The sequence below is a fragment of the Aotus nancymaae genome, unplaced genomic scaffold (assembly GCF_030222135.1).
Source record: "Aotus nancymaae isolate 86718 unplaced genomic scaffold, 86718_ANA_hifiasm-v0.15.2.pri h1tg000058l, whole genome shotgun sequence".
NCBI lineage: Eukaryota > Metazoa > Chordata > Mammalia > Primates > Aotidae > Aotus > Aotus nancymaae.
In genome coordinates, this window is record NW_026988472.1 from 20,545,842 (window position 1) to 20,561,339 (window position 15,498).

At 38.1% G+C, this 15,498-nt stretch overlaps 1 long non-coding RNA gene across 1 annotated transcript; it reads right to left on the reverse strand.

Annotated features, from left to right (window-relative positions):
• Nucleotides 1-352: 352 nt before the first annotated feature.
• On the reverse strand, nucleotides 353-15,287 carry LOC105714222 (uncharacterized). Its single transcript, XR_001106765.2, has 3 exons — nucleotides 13,839-15,287; nucleotides 12,129-12,181; nucleotides 353-4,464 (listed from the first exon to the last, which is right to left on the reverse strand). It is a non-coding gene; the product is annotated as an uncharacterized LOC105714222 (long non-coding RNA).
• Nucleotides 15,288-15,498: the final 211 nt, after the last annotated feature.

The following is a 15,498-nucleotide window of genomic DNA, read 5'->3' on the forward strand; positions in this document are numbered from 1 at the left end:
TCCAGAGTGTATAAACAGCATCCTCAGCCCTGAAGAATGTGGCCAAAATAAGGAAGTTTGCAAAACACGCTTCAGATCACCCAAAGGAGGCTAATTATTAACCAGAAAACACAAAATGTTTAACATTACCCTCAAGTTAAACATTTGGCCCGGTGACTGACAGAAGAAGCACCCTCAATAAATGGTGTGTTACCAGATCTTGGATCATATCTGCCTAGACCCCAAAGCATTCCTGTCATATATCTAGTGGAGTGTCTGGCACAAAACTGGCACCTGATGATTGATATATGTTGACTGATTGGCAGACCTCACAAAAGAAGACATATGTATGAAAAACGATTCAATGTCACTAGGTAACCAACAACATTTATATTTAAATGAGATACCATTATTTGCCAATTATGTTAGCACAGTTACAAAAGATAATACATAGTGCTCTCAAGGGTGGAGCCAGATGACCACTCTTATGCAACATTAGTAGGGGTGCAAATGGGTACAACTGGTCTAGAAAGGCACTGGAAGCAAGCTTTATGCCCTTTATCCCACTGTTAGGAATTTATCCTAAGGAAATAATTTTAAATGTAAAATATAATAACATTATAAAGAGTAAAATTATTGGAAACAGGATCCATATCCAACAACTGAGCAATGATTCAGTATTGGCTAGCATATATCTCACATTTATTATATATGGGAGCTATGTAAGGGATCTGTAGATATTGTTTCATTTAACCCTTACAGAAACTCTATGAAGTAATTCATATCATACCTATTTTATAGATGCTAAAACTGAAATCATTTGCCCATTCATAGAGCTGAAAACTAGAGGAATCATGACTGGAATTGGGATCTGTTTGACTCCATAGCACTTACTCACACAGCACCTCTATAGTATAAAGTACTATGCATTAAAATTAACTTTCAATGATAGGAAAAAATTAATGTTGAAGGAAGACATGATACAAAATTGTATGTATTTATTCTGAATATTATGCGTACACACACACAGAGGAAAAGTTTTCATGAAATGCATCAAATATTAACTGGTTATTTCTGAGGAGTTGTTCTAAGGAGAACTGTTATTTTCTATTTTATAATTTAGGTACTTTTTCTAATTTTCTACTATGGTCAATATATTGCCTTTATAAAGAAGAAAACAAAAATGTTGTTGAGAAAAACTAAGGTTTACAGATAACATGGCTGAAATGAAAACGTGAATATGAGCTTTGAGAGGCATCCAGGTCCCACAGAGGTAAACATGGACTTATACAACAGTAAAAACCCTTTACTTGCTATGGAGTCTGGCCCTGGGAGCACCACCATACTTGCTTTGCTAAGAATCTCAAAGTTATGTATATTTTTTTGTTTTCATTTTTATGTCTTCATCTATTAACACAGCACTATGTGGATGGATCAAGGTGGATTTTTTTAATATAACTCTGCTTTTTACTGCATGCATTGCAAGAGAAGACCAGATGCCTCCTCTCCATTCCTTCTAACTAGCAGGTGTCAAGCACCTTCTGGTGCTTGAGAAGTTGCTCAACCTTCTCCAGTCATCACATGTCAGAGATCCATGTGTTGACCTTAACAACAGGGCCAAATTAAGCAGATCGTAATTCTCAATCTGAACCACTGCAGACATGCCACAAGGGAAACACCTGAAAATACAGGGCCTTTGGCACCTGCACCCTGACAACAGCCTGAGCTGAAAAAATGTGGACACATGGCAGAAGCCAAGTCCTTACAAATGCATACACATCATTTTTATGATTGTTTTCTTGCTTGCTTCAGAGACTTGACCTGAACATGCCAGCAAAGGATAATTGTTAGGTAGAGGTTTGTGATCCTGTTGTTACCATGTTGTTGTGGAAGCTTCTCCACTTGAGTCATACAGATAAGGCATTCATTAAGACACGGCAGAGAAAACATTCTCAACTAGTGCAAGACTGAGCAACAAAAACTCTGTATTAAATTGATTTTTTTGCCATCTCTTTTTCTGTGACTTGGTTGCACAGACACGCTGAGCTCTATGCCCAAACCATTCATTCTTATTTACACATGGTTTCTATACAGATGGTAGAGCCATCAGTTAAAGATCTGTGACTGTGGCCTTATCCATTCACTACACTTCCAGCTGCCAGTTGGCTATAAAATATCTCACTTCTCATCTGTTCCTAGTCCATGAATTGAAGTTATTCTTAACCTCTCTTGCTGCTCCTGCTCAATCTTATTGAACTTATTTTGATACAAACATAGTTAACTACTTTTTCTATACATATTCATGATATGTTCAAGTTGGGCATACACCTGGTTTATGAAATTGTAGGAAGAGAAAAAAGATGTAGAAAAACAGAATCAACCTGCATTACTATAATAGCATCCACAAAAGACAACAAAAATAAAGATGGCAGTTATTAAAGTGCCTAGGTTCTCATAAAAATGAGAAAGCAGTATGTTACATGGAGAAGAGAATATATACACCAAGTGGACTCTTCATGGAATCTTAGACTTGGATCAAGTATTTTTGAGGTCATATGATCCAGTGTCCTACTTCATAGAACAATATATGTAAGCCATTCTGGTGAGATCATTGCTGATTCTCCTCTTAAAATTCTTCTAGAATGGTAACACTCCTAGTTCAGAAATCCATCCTTGGGTTCTTTGGCCACAGCTGACAAGATGTCCTTATACTTGATGAAATTATTCCCTGCCTTATCAAAGTCTACTCTTTCTTGTCTTTCCATAAGCATGGAGCAGAACTTTCTAGAACTCTTCTCTATCTTCTTCTGACACCTTTACATATTATAAAGCAGTCTTCAACTTTTCAAAGCACAGCCAGGTGGATAGATGGGGAGTGAGGAAGGCCATGTTAAAAGACTCCTCATTAACAAGTACAAGTCGACAACTGCCTCTGCTCTGGATTAACTCTGAACACTTGGAAAATCACTCATCTAGAGAAGTAACTTCTCCTAAGCAAACCTAGGCAAGAAGCTCCTGATGGCACTGCCAAAACTTTGTTTTAGGAAGAAGGCAGGGATAGCAGGGTCCAAGTCACAATGTTAAGAGTTTCTGCTGCTAGTTACTAAGCATAGGAGTCTCTTAATTTTCTCATCGTCCTGCCATTCCTTTCCTTTTAGGTATGTGTATACACATGCTTGAAAGAGTCATGTCCTGCAGTCATGGCCTAGTTGGGCCTCAGCATGAATTTCCTTTTACGGATAATTTTTTTAAAAAATTATACTTGCATATGGCTGAAATAGAAATATTAGCAATATTTCAGATAAGATGGGTCCATTAGGCAACTTTGGTCTGGCTTAAGAGTGTCACGACCTCTAAGAGTGTGCCTTTTATAAGGCATGTGACAAGGCGGGGTCTACCTACCATCAAAGGAAGTACAGATGATCAATAAAACATGATCCAGTTTCTTGAGACACCACAGAGCTAGAAAACAATTTTGTTGTTAAAGCTCTGAGCTCCAAATATAAGCTACACTTGAGTGAACATAGCAACAAATAGCAGAGAAACAAAAACAAGTTCCATATGTATGCAGATAGTGGCTATATTTGTTATGTATTGCTATGTAATATATTACCCTAAAACTCTAAATTAACATTTATTACCTTATACAGTTTCTGTGGGTTGAGAATCTAGAAATAGCTTGGTTGGGTGTTTCTAGGTCATGGTTTTTCATTGGGTTGCAGTCAGCATGTCAGCAACCAGGGCTGCATTCATCTGAAGGCCTGATTGAGACTGGAGGATCCACTACCAATATGGCTTCATGACACAATTGGCACATAAGTGCTTGTTGTTGTCTGGATACCTCAGTTCCTCACCACATGGATCTCCCCATAGAGCTACCTGAGTGTCCTCACAACTTGGCATCTCTCTTCCTTCAGAATGAGTGATTCAAGAGAAGCAAAGTGAAAGCGGCAATGTCTTTCATGACTTAGACTCAGAAATCACACTCCTCAGAAACCACTCTCTCCTACTGGAAACCCAGGTCAGTCTTATTCCTATTTCCTATTTGAGAAAAGACTACAAATGGATGGGAATACCAGGAGGCAAGGATCAGTGGAGTACCGTGATGGATGGTGGCCACAGTGGCCATCAAAGGAATTATGGTAATTCATGGGCCCATTTGTTTTATAAAATCACCTAAAAGAGGAATTTTTTTGATTCATTGATGGGGCCAGTTCCCACATTCTCTCCTCTGCTCAAAGTGGGCAGGTTATCAATTTTATTTCTAGGAACAAAATGAAGAGGGATGATGAGAATAAGTAACTAACCACTCTGAAACCAATTTCAGTTTCCACTCAGTTTATACTTTCTTTCTCTATAGCCGGTGTCCCACTTGTCTATTCACTTCACACAGTGCACCACTCTGCAAGGCCTCTGAATGTTGCTTGAACTTCTTACAGCAAGGTGGTCTCCGGGTAGTCATACTTCTTGAATAGTGGCTGGCATCTAAGAGACAGGAAATGGAGAGTATCATTCTGTTAATATCTGGGTCTTAAAACTGGCATGATTTAATTTTTACTATATTCTGTTAGTCAAAGCAGTCACAAAGCCTGTTACATTTCAAGGGGAGGGGGCATAGATCCCCATGTCTCTATGAAAAACGAGTAAAAAAAGTGTGGCCATCTTTAGTCTACCAGAACTGGGAATCTTAAATGGATTACCTTCCCACCTGAGGCAATGGAACTATTGAAATATCAGAAACTGGCACAGATATCCTTGACCCTCTGAGTTTTCTATCTTCACCAGAGTGTCTTCTGTACTGTGTACGGCAGATAAGAGCCTGGAGTGAAGCCCACATGTTCATTCAGTCATTTGACAAATATTTAATAAGCACTCCCATATGCTATCCACTTTTTCACATACTTGAAATATATCTGAATGAAATTTTTTAAAATCCTGTCTTCTTGGAGCTTACAGTGTGGTGGAACATAAATGAAGACATGGGATAAAAGAACAACTTTCATTATCAAGTGTTTGCTGCCCACCAGGCACTATGCTTGGCATTTAACAGTACCTTATTTCATCTCATCCTCACAGGAACCTCCAAGGAAAGCACTGTTTCTTCCCACACAGCTAGAAAATATTCAAGCTGAAATTTAAACCCAGGGTCTCTCTGATTTTAAACTCTATGTTCTTAATCACCATGCCATACCAATTCCCTTATAGTAGGTAACTTTCTAAAATTGCAAGGAAGCACAAGATAAAAGGCCCCGTGTAAATCTCAGGTCAGGAAAGAGACCTGAATAGTAAAAATGACCAATGTCTGCCAAACACCTAACCATTTATAAGGAGTTTTTGTTTACCTCAACTATCTTAGGAGTTTTTGGGTTTTCCTCTCTTTGTAGATAAGAAAATGGAGATGCAGGGAGTTTCAGTGATGTACCCATCTGGTTAAACCTTCCACAGCTCTGTCCAGATGTAAGCATAAGTGTTGGCCACAGTAAGACTCAGAGGTCAGGTCGGTAGAGCAGGAAAGCCTACCTGGCACAATACAATTGTTCTTCTGCGTTAATACAGGAAGCAAGCGTTATGGTTCACAAAACTCTCTGAACTACTCCCACAAGCCAACATGGAAAGAGCAATGAGACCAATAGAAGCAGGTTGAAGAACGATTCCTCCTTCCCATTGACCTGTATTTCTCTCTTTTTCAGATTAGTCCTTGCCCCTCGTAATCCAACCTTGCACTTCCTCTAGGCCAGAATCACTGCAATCAGTTTGGTGGGAGACAAAAAGGCTCTCTCTCATTATACAACAATATTTTCCACCTTGGTATTCCTGTAATAAATAACTTACCATTACACTAGATGATGCCCTCCTTTAAGACTCTGAGTTCCTGGAAAGCAGGGGCCAGGGGACCAGATCTTATCCATCTTCATATTCCTAATAACTAGTTCAGTGCCTAGCATATAGTAAGTGCTCAATAAACTTTTACTGAATTGATTTAAATTTTATTTGACCCTAGCATATATAAAACATTTTAAGGTCATTTATGAGATCAAAGATCTAGCAATAGATGGCAATGGCTTAATAAAAGCCTTTGTCATGTTTGTGGTTAGCAGTATTAAAAACAAAGACAAAACCAAAAAAACAACAAAAAAGTCTATAGATTTCTCTTTTTCTTTTTTCTTTTTAGTTTTATTTTGTTTTTAATTGACACATAATAATTGTAATATTTATGACGTAGAGTGTGATGTTTTGATATATATGTAATGATCAAATCAGGGTCGTTAGCATATCCATCACCTCAAACATCTTTCATTTCTTTGTGGTGAAAATATTCAAGATCCTATCTTCTACAGCTGGGCACGGTGTCTCATGCTTGCAATCCCAGCATTTTGGGAGGCCAAGGAGGGCAGATCACTTAAGGCCAGGAGTTTGAGACCAGCTTGGCCAACGTGGTGAAACCATCCCAACTAAGAAAATATATATAAAAATTAACTGGATGCGGTGGCACATGCCTGTAGTCCCAGCTACTCAGGAGGCTGAGGCACAAGAATTGCATGAGCCTGGGAGGCAGAGGTTGCAGTGAGCCCAGATCACACCACTGTACTCCAGCCTGTGTGACAAATTCTAAAAGGGCTTATTTTTTTTCTTTCTTCCCATCCAATGACCTATCAAGGGGCTTATTTTTTAACATGAAATTTTTTATATAAATAAACCCTTTTAGAATTGACACTGAACTTATATGGCCTTCTGAAATCTACAGATTGTGCTTTTTGGTTAGTTTGTTGTGTTTGTTTGTTTATAATACTGAAAAAACACAAACATGAAAACAGCACTTTATTAAGCCATTGCCATCTATACCTAGTCCTTTGATCTCATAAATGATCTTAAAACCTGCTCTGACATGTTAGGGCTGAGTAAGATTTAATTTGATTCAATAAAAATGAACAATTTTAGATTTGTGATAAATTGCGTAGAAAGTACAGTGTTCCTATATATTCCACACACAGTTTCTCCTGTTAAGGTCTTACATTAGTGTGGTACATTGGTTATGATTTAAAGACCAATATTCACACATTATTACTTTTTAATTTTTTGTAGAGATGGGGATCTCACTATGTTGCCCAGGCTGGTCTCCAATACCTGGGCTCAAGTGATCCTCCCACTTCAGCTTTTCAAAGTGCTGTGATTCTAGAAGTGAGCCACCATGTCTGACCAATATATTACTATTAACCAAAGTCCATACTTTGTTCAGGTTTCCTTAGTTTCCTTACCTACTATCCTTTTCCTGTCCTAAGATCCCATCCAGAGAACTGCATTACATTTAGTGATGATGTCTCCTTAGGCTTCTCTTGGCTGTGACAGCTTTACAGACTTCCCTTGTTTTTGATGGCCTTGACAGTTTTGAGATGTATAAGTCATGCATTTTGTAAAATGCCCCTCTATTGGGATTTGTCTGATTTTTTCTCATGATTAGACTGAGGTTATGTGCTTTTGGAAGGAAGACTACAGAGATAAAGTGTCATTCTCTTCTCGTCACATCGAAGGTACACACTGTCAACATGACGGATCACTATTGATGTTGACCTTGATCACCTGGCTGCGATGGTGTTCGTTAGATTTCTCCACTATAAAGTTACTCTTGCCCAAATAAGCCCTTCCCCAAAAGGGCTTATTTTATTTACTTTATTGAGGCATAATTTACATACAGTAAAATGATTGCACCAATCCTAAGTGTACACTTTGGCGGGGATTGATGAACTACACCAGTAGTACTTGACTGGAAGTAATTTTGCCACCCAGGGGACAATTTCTGAAGAAATTTTTGGTTGTCACAAGAGAAAAGGAGTAGAGGCTGGAGACACTTCTAAACATCCAATAATAAATAGGACAGCCCTCCTCAAGAAGAAATTATCTGGACCAAAATGTCAGTAGTGGTAAGGCTGAGAAATCCTGATAAACATTCACGTGACCACTACTCCAAATCCAGACATAGCAATACCCCAAAAGTTTCTTGTGCTTCTTTTCAGTCAATTTCCCCACTACCTGTCCTTGGAAACTACTATTTTCATGTGTTCTTCCTTAGAGTACTTTCATCTGTTCTTGAATTTCATAGAAATAAAATCATATTTTATTTCCTCTTTTATCTCTGACTTCTTTTGCTCAGCATAATATTGGGAGTCATCTATATTTTGTTGTGTATTAGTAGTTTTTTCCTTTTTTATTGAATAGTATTCCATTGTATGACTATACTATACTTTACTAATGGGCATTTGGATTGCTTCCAGTTTAGGGATTTTAGGAATAAAATGAAAACTGTGTAGAAGTCTTCATGTGGACATACATTTTTAGTTCTCTTGGATGAACAACTAGAAATGGAATTGCTGGGTCATATGGTAAGTATATATTTAACTCTAAGGGGTTATATTTTTTAAAAAAGAAAATGGTGTTTTATCTTATTTGGAGTATATGGATTTTCTCACTACTTCTGCTTTCTCATCTCAGCTAGGAAATAAGTTTTGAATTAAATAAGGTGATGTCAGAGACATCCTCTTCCATTCTTTTCATCCCCTGGCAGAACTTTTTGGAATAGGTGATCAGACTTCATCAATTCCCTTCTCACTTGTACTGCGCCAAGCAAAAGTTGATGTCTCTTAAGATCAGAACCAGAAACAGCTGTGTCTCTGGTTCTTTGGGTAATGTGTGTTTGATTTTTTTTGAGAAGATGTTTATAGAAAATGGCCTGTGGTATTGGCAGTTGTGAGAACAGATCTAACTTCTGCTTGGAACTGCTATAAATTTTTAAAACAAACCAAACCCGAACATTACAATATGGCTATGTAAGACACCTCCAAGCCAAATCCATTAAATTGGGAATGAAATATTTATTATGATCTGAATGAGACAACGACAAAGAAAGGACTTTAGATTTTCCTTAAAGTTGTAGTACCAAAACTTTGAATCCTTACATTCTTACAATAGATTTTAGAGTTTAATTTTCGATTCATATAGGGGCTCAAAATGACCATCAAGGAAGAAAAAGTTTACAAAACTCATAAAATAAAAACAAGATCTTTTCAAGGTAAAAAGTAGAGATTTATCTTGCTAGTAAGCATTCCTAACCCACGTGTGAGGTAAACAAAACTATTTCTTAGCCTTAAAAATTTTTTACTATACTCATTATGAAATGATTCCTTCCCATAAAAACCAGTAAGTAAAATCCCCAGAATTTAAAAAATTCATCTCCAAGGATAAAATTATAAAAGAATATGGTAAAATTATTAATTTTCTGAGAAAAATCATTTAAATAGGGACAATAAAAAATTCAGCATAATGAAAGAAACAAAGATCTAGAAGTTGAGAGACCTAAATTCTAGTCTTGCTTTTGTCACAAATTACTTGATGCAAAATATACTAGGTGATCCCTAAGGTTTGTTTTAGCTCTAATCTATTATGAATTTCATTGTCTTACTTTCAATACACACATAAATAACATACTATATACATTTATATAAACAACTTTTTCGTCAGAGTTTTTAACTTGCTTCAATGTAATTTTGAGGAGGGAGAATATCAGATTAGAAGCACTTCTTAAATTATTTTCTAACATAGAATTATTACTTATAAGAATAATACCAATGTGTCTTACTATTATTTTAGTTACAATTTGATGAATATTTAGCATTCCCTTTTACATCTTTATCTTCAGGTAGATTCATGTACCCATGTTGTAAGGATCAGCATCATTATGACACTTTAATGTTTACTAAGTTAAGTATCATATGCAAGTTAATTCTCATAGGAGACTTTTAAAAGTGACCTTGGATTTTTAAATGGAAATAATTGCTTTGGGAAGAAGGAAATATTTCAAGGAAATATATGCCACCTTAGTGTGAAACCATCATAAGCTGAGAAGGGATACAATTATTGTCGGAGCAAGCTTCCTTCTAGCAAAGCACGTTGATCCTCTTCCTAAGGGATAAATAGGTCATCTCTAGGGCCATTCCTTTTCATATAGTCAAGATTACAATATTTGCCTCCTCTCCATGTATCACATTACTTTTTTTATATCTGGGTTTTCAGTATTTGACACGTTTCTTCCCACACAATATCCCTCTGTAAGATACATCCCTTATTCAGGTGATCATTTTAAAGTCACAAACTCACCTGCTTTTCAACTGGGGAAAAACCTATGAGTGGGGACGTTTCTCATGTTACCCTAATAGTATGCACCTCAGTAACTCTCTTAGTTTGAAGATTTTGCAAAACCTCTAATCTATCCTAGGAACAGATGGAAACAAACAATAAGGTCATTTGCAAATTATATTTGCCACGAGAAAGCAACTTAAACTTCTTTGACTTAGGTGATTAAAATATCAGAACCAAGTAATACAGTGGATTATTTTTCTAAATTTTATCTTTCATGATTTAAAAACAAAGGACACTGTTCTTTCGGTTTGAATAAAATCTTAATATGATACCTGGAAACATATCTGAATAAACCATGTTTTAAAAACCATGATGCCCAGAATGAGTAAAGATAGTTATATTGTTAAAACAGCCTAAATAAATAAATTGTCCTACTATTAACATAGAGGTAACATTATTACTTGAGTCAAGGAATAATGTCTAACCAAAGATCTTCTCTCTTACTTAACAAGGATGCTCATGCCGTCACGACCTATCAAGATATGGTGCCCATGAATGCACAGAATCATAGACTCATCTTGAAATGAAAATTTCTACCATATTAAATAATAATTTTTTAGATAAGACCATTTTCTTGATTGAGAGAAGAAATGGTTTCTTTTGGCAAAATGCTTAAATCAACAAACGCAGACAATTATTTTCTCTTGGAATAATTATCAGATCTCTGTTTCCATGACAGAACTGCTAGTGAGAAACTGACCTTTATAGAGAAAAGGCTAGAATTCCTGCCAGGCATTATATCACAGAATTAGGCTATTTCCACAGAATTACAAACACATCTTTGGGAAAGGAATTAGCTTGCTGAGGTAGGAATGTGTTTGATCCTACAAAAAAACAGACATCAAGACCTTTATTTCTACCTTTCTGAGAGGCACCTTCCAGAGGAAAACATGTTGAGATTGACTCTCTCCCTTCCTCTAGTCTCACAGATCTTGGCTCTGACCATCTGCATAGACTCGCTCCCTTTCCTTAACAGCAGGCTCATCCTACCCAGCTATGCTATGCTCCTCACAGTCTCCTTGCCATCATCAGAACTGCCTTCTATACCAATCATGTTATCTCATCTTCTCTGTCTCCATTTCTCCGTGGTTCAGTATTTAAGCCCCAACCTTTACCTTCCTCTTTTGCTAAATACTTAACATGCATTTAAATGTTTTGCCAGGTGTCCATACTACTGTTGGCTTAGAAGTTTAGAACAATCTTCATTTCCAAGTGTTCCCCACCTTAAAGATCTCTATTCTTCCTCCAGTCTTTCTCAAAATAGATAAATCGGAAATGTTAGAACCAATTATTTGGGTTGGCTAGGGTCTGATTATTGTGCCCTGGGTTTCTTATTAGAAAAACACAGGGGCCTCTGCTTAGCCATTACTCCTACAATAGAATAAGAAACTATTTGACCATACCACACTTCCCGCAAACTTGGTTTGTACCAAGTTAGAATAGAGTTTCTTGGTAACTCAAGAGTTGGGATAAGTAGGGGCTCCCCCTACCTCCAACACATGTGACACCAATGCAGTGCCACAGGCTGCATGGCTTGTGTCCCACAAAAGCATTCACGTGTTAGCTGCCTCCTCATTGAGTAATATTCATCATCCCTTAGGTATTCGGCCTGCCTTGGGTTTAAGGGTGGGGCTTTATGTACATTTGAAAATTATACAAATGAATTAATTTTAAAAGGAGACAACAAAAAATAAGATTCCTCCTGTCACTTAGGCAGAGTTGATCAGTGGCTGAAGAATGCTGGATATCCCTAAAGTCTTTTCTATGAGGTATATTGTAATGTGTATATTTTGCCTTGTCTTTAAAAGTTATTTATGGACATATCAAATTCTAGGAAATGATCTCTTGAGTTTTATTTATTTTAATTCCTGCAATCCTTTAATACTGCTAGTTTATTAAATGTTTATGCCTCAGAAAATATATTTTTGAAATGTACTGTAATTTGAAGTCCTTTTTACCTCTTTGCAGCAAAACTTCACACATGGCTAGAAAGCATTACCAATATCCTTCCCTGAAATGAAAACAAAAATAGAATGAGAAATATTAGAAACTCTGAAGATGAATAGATTTCACACCCAGACCCAGCAGAACAACTAGGTCTTGTCATGGCCCATCACCCAGAGACCACCCTGAGTGTTTATGGTTACAGAGGGAAAAGAAACAAGCATAAACATCAAGAACAAGCTTCAACTTCAGTTTAGCTTTAAATTAATCAAGGAGCAGAATCCTCATTCCTGCATTTATATCTCCTCCCATTTCCTACATGTACAGGCTTTCCACACCCTCTCCCCGAAATTGTCCTTCCTTCCTACTACCTCACCAGTGTGGCTCAAAACCCAGGCTCCCCACCGCCCATCTCCCACAATGAAGATGGGCCGCATGGTACCAGACCCTGTGGTCATGCTGTCAGACGATAGGGGAATGGTGAGATCATCAACATCGAAAACAACAGATCTGTGGCAAACACTACTAGCTACCTACGCCAATATCCATTATCCTCTTTCTCCTTAGTAACATAACTTTAACTTTTATCAGGGCACACTGCCACCTGTTTAAACAACTGCATGCTCCAGCCTTCCTAGCAACTAGATACAGTTTCTCAATGTAAAAGCCAAATTCCTTCCAAAGCCTTCAAATTGTAAGTTGCTCCCTATCATGGAACTGACTCAGTTGACAGCAACTACTTAGTACTCCTCTGCTTCTTTCTACCTGTTCTTCTGCTGGCAGCTTGAAACATAGACATAATATCCTGAGCTCTAGCATCTATCTTGTGCCATGAAATATCCTTAAAGAGGGGTTCTGAGGCTATGGAAGCGTTAAATGTCTGAGCCCAGGGCCTGATGGCACACCATGGGGCCACAATAGCACTCTCAGATAACTTCACATTTTCTTTATCCAAGAGTGAGAAATAATTATACTTGTTTAAGTGTTTGGGGTTTTCTGTTACATTGATATTTCTGGAAGGAGTGTTCCAGAAAAGAGAGCGGCAAGAGGAAGAGTGTGAGATAAGATCAGAGCAGTACTGATGCCATTCTGCGAAGGGTCTGGAAGGCCTTTGGAAGGCTTTTACCCCAAAAGATATGAGGCGTCATTGCACAATTTGGATCAGAGGAGTGACATATCACTTCTATTTTAGTGACATCTATCTGGCCACTGTAGAGGAAAAGCTTAGATGCAAAGAGATCAGGTGAAATATCACGGTGGTTTGAACCAGCATAGTATCAGTGGAGGTGGTGAGAAGTGTCAGATGTTTGATATTTTCTGCAGGCAGAGCCAACAAAATTTCCTGACAAATTGAATGCGGACTGTGTGAAAAAGAGAGGAATCAAGGGTGTCTCCAAAGTTTTAAGCCCAAACAAATGGAGGGATGGAGCTGTCATCAACTTAGATGGGAAAGGCTGCAGCCAGGGCTAGCTTGGGGGTAATGTATAAAACTAAAACCATCGTTTCATCTAAAATCTACTCTTTTGTCTTAGTGCTATCTCACACATTCTACAAAGACCTATTCAGTAACCCAGAAGAATCCCAAAGGCCACCCTTGACTCTTCTCTCTCTAAAATCCCCATAAAGTCCCATCATGTGCTCTGCTTCCTACTTCCTATCTCATTTATCTATCCACTTCTTTCTTTGTTCATAGCCACCACTTTGAGGTCAGCATCATTTCTCACCTGCATTATTATAAGGGCCTCCAAATTGATGATGAGTCTTCCCTGGATTGAACCATTCACTGCCCTGCAGCATGAGACATCTTTCGAAAGCACAACCCTCTCCAATGGCCCACCATTTCCTATTGTCCTCGGATAAAGCACTGAGCACAGTTTGTTAAGGATTTTTGCTTTGAAATAATTTCTGGCTTACAGAAAAGTTTCGGGAACTATGCAAAAAAAACTTTCCATATACCCCTCACCCAAATAACTAATTTTACTTCTCTCCCTCTCATTTGTTTCTTTCTGAGTCATTTGAGAATACATTGCAAACACAATGCCTTGTACCCCTAAATATTTTGGTGTATGTCTTCCTGTAAATGAGAAAAATGACTTTCACAATTGCAGTACAGTGATCATAATCAGAAAATTAACATTGCTACAATGTAATTATTTAATACAGACTTTACTCATATTTTTCAATTAAGCAAATTATGTCTTTTATAGCAAAAGAGGTGTAAATATACATATAGATGTTGATGTTTCTGGTCCAAGATCTAATCCAGGATAACATACTGCATTCCATTTTCCTATCTCTTTAAATCTCTATTTCTCCTAGAACAGTTCCTTTGTCTTTACCTTTTATGACCTTGACACTCTGGAAGAGAATAGATCAGACGTTTTGCAGAATTCCCCTCAGTTTGGATCTGCCTGACGTTTCTTTGTGATTAAATTTAGCTTATGCATGTTTGGCAGAAGTGATGTGTCCTTCTCAGCACATCCTATCAGGAAGCAGTCTTTCACACATTTTAAAACCTTCTTCATAATGTTGTTTCTGCTCATGTCTTGCCCTCCTCTCTCACCCTCTGCCCATCTCTTCTCCCAGGCTCTTAAACACAGCCCCAGAGAATCCATTCCAACCTCATTGTCACCTAGTTAATCCACATGGTTCCCCGAGTTCTCAGCATAAAGGTCACTTGCCAAGAGATGGTTCCTCAAACCCCTGCCCTCATCAGGGGCCCCTCCTGAGTACCCAGCACCCAGCCACCATAGCACTTATTAGGCTGCATTTTAACTACCTCTTTGCTTGTCTGTATCCTCTTCTGGACGATAAGCATTTGAGGATAGAGACTGTGTAATGTTCACTATCATTGCCAGCACATAGCCCAATGCCTGGCATACAGTAAGTAGGTGCTAAATAAATATTTCCGGAATGAAGTATCACTTCTGTGAAGCCTCCTTTACCTTGCGAGCTTCCTCCTGCATGTTCCCAGAGCCCAGCATAATTCCATTCTCTCTCTCATGGTATTGCTAAATTGTTTGTTTACACTCCGTCTTTGCAGTGAGCTTGAAAATTCCTGGAACCACATCTGAGTTCTTGCATTTGATTCCACTGCACCTTAACAGACTGAGGAAGGAAGCAAGGAAAGAGAGAAGGGAGGGATTGGGCCTTTGTTTTAGAACTTTGTTCCTTCTGAGTTTGCCTTGTGCAGACTGTTTTAGAGTGTCTCGCCCAGCTGCTCCTCCCCCTCATACCCTACTTCCTGTTTACTCTGCCTCCCAGAATCACAGTGGGGAGGGGAGGGGGATGGGAGCCAGGCCAGTTCCTTTAGCCTCCTTCCCAATCCCTGAAGGGCCCAAATCAGGAATGATTGCTTTGAGCTTGAGTTTATGGTCTTTACAA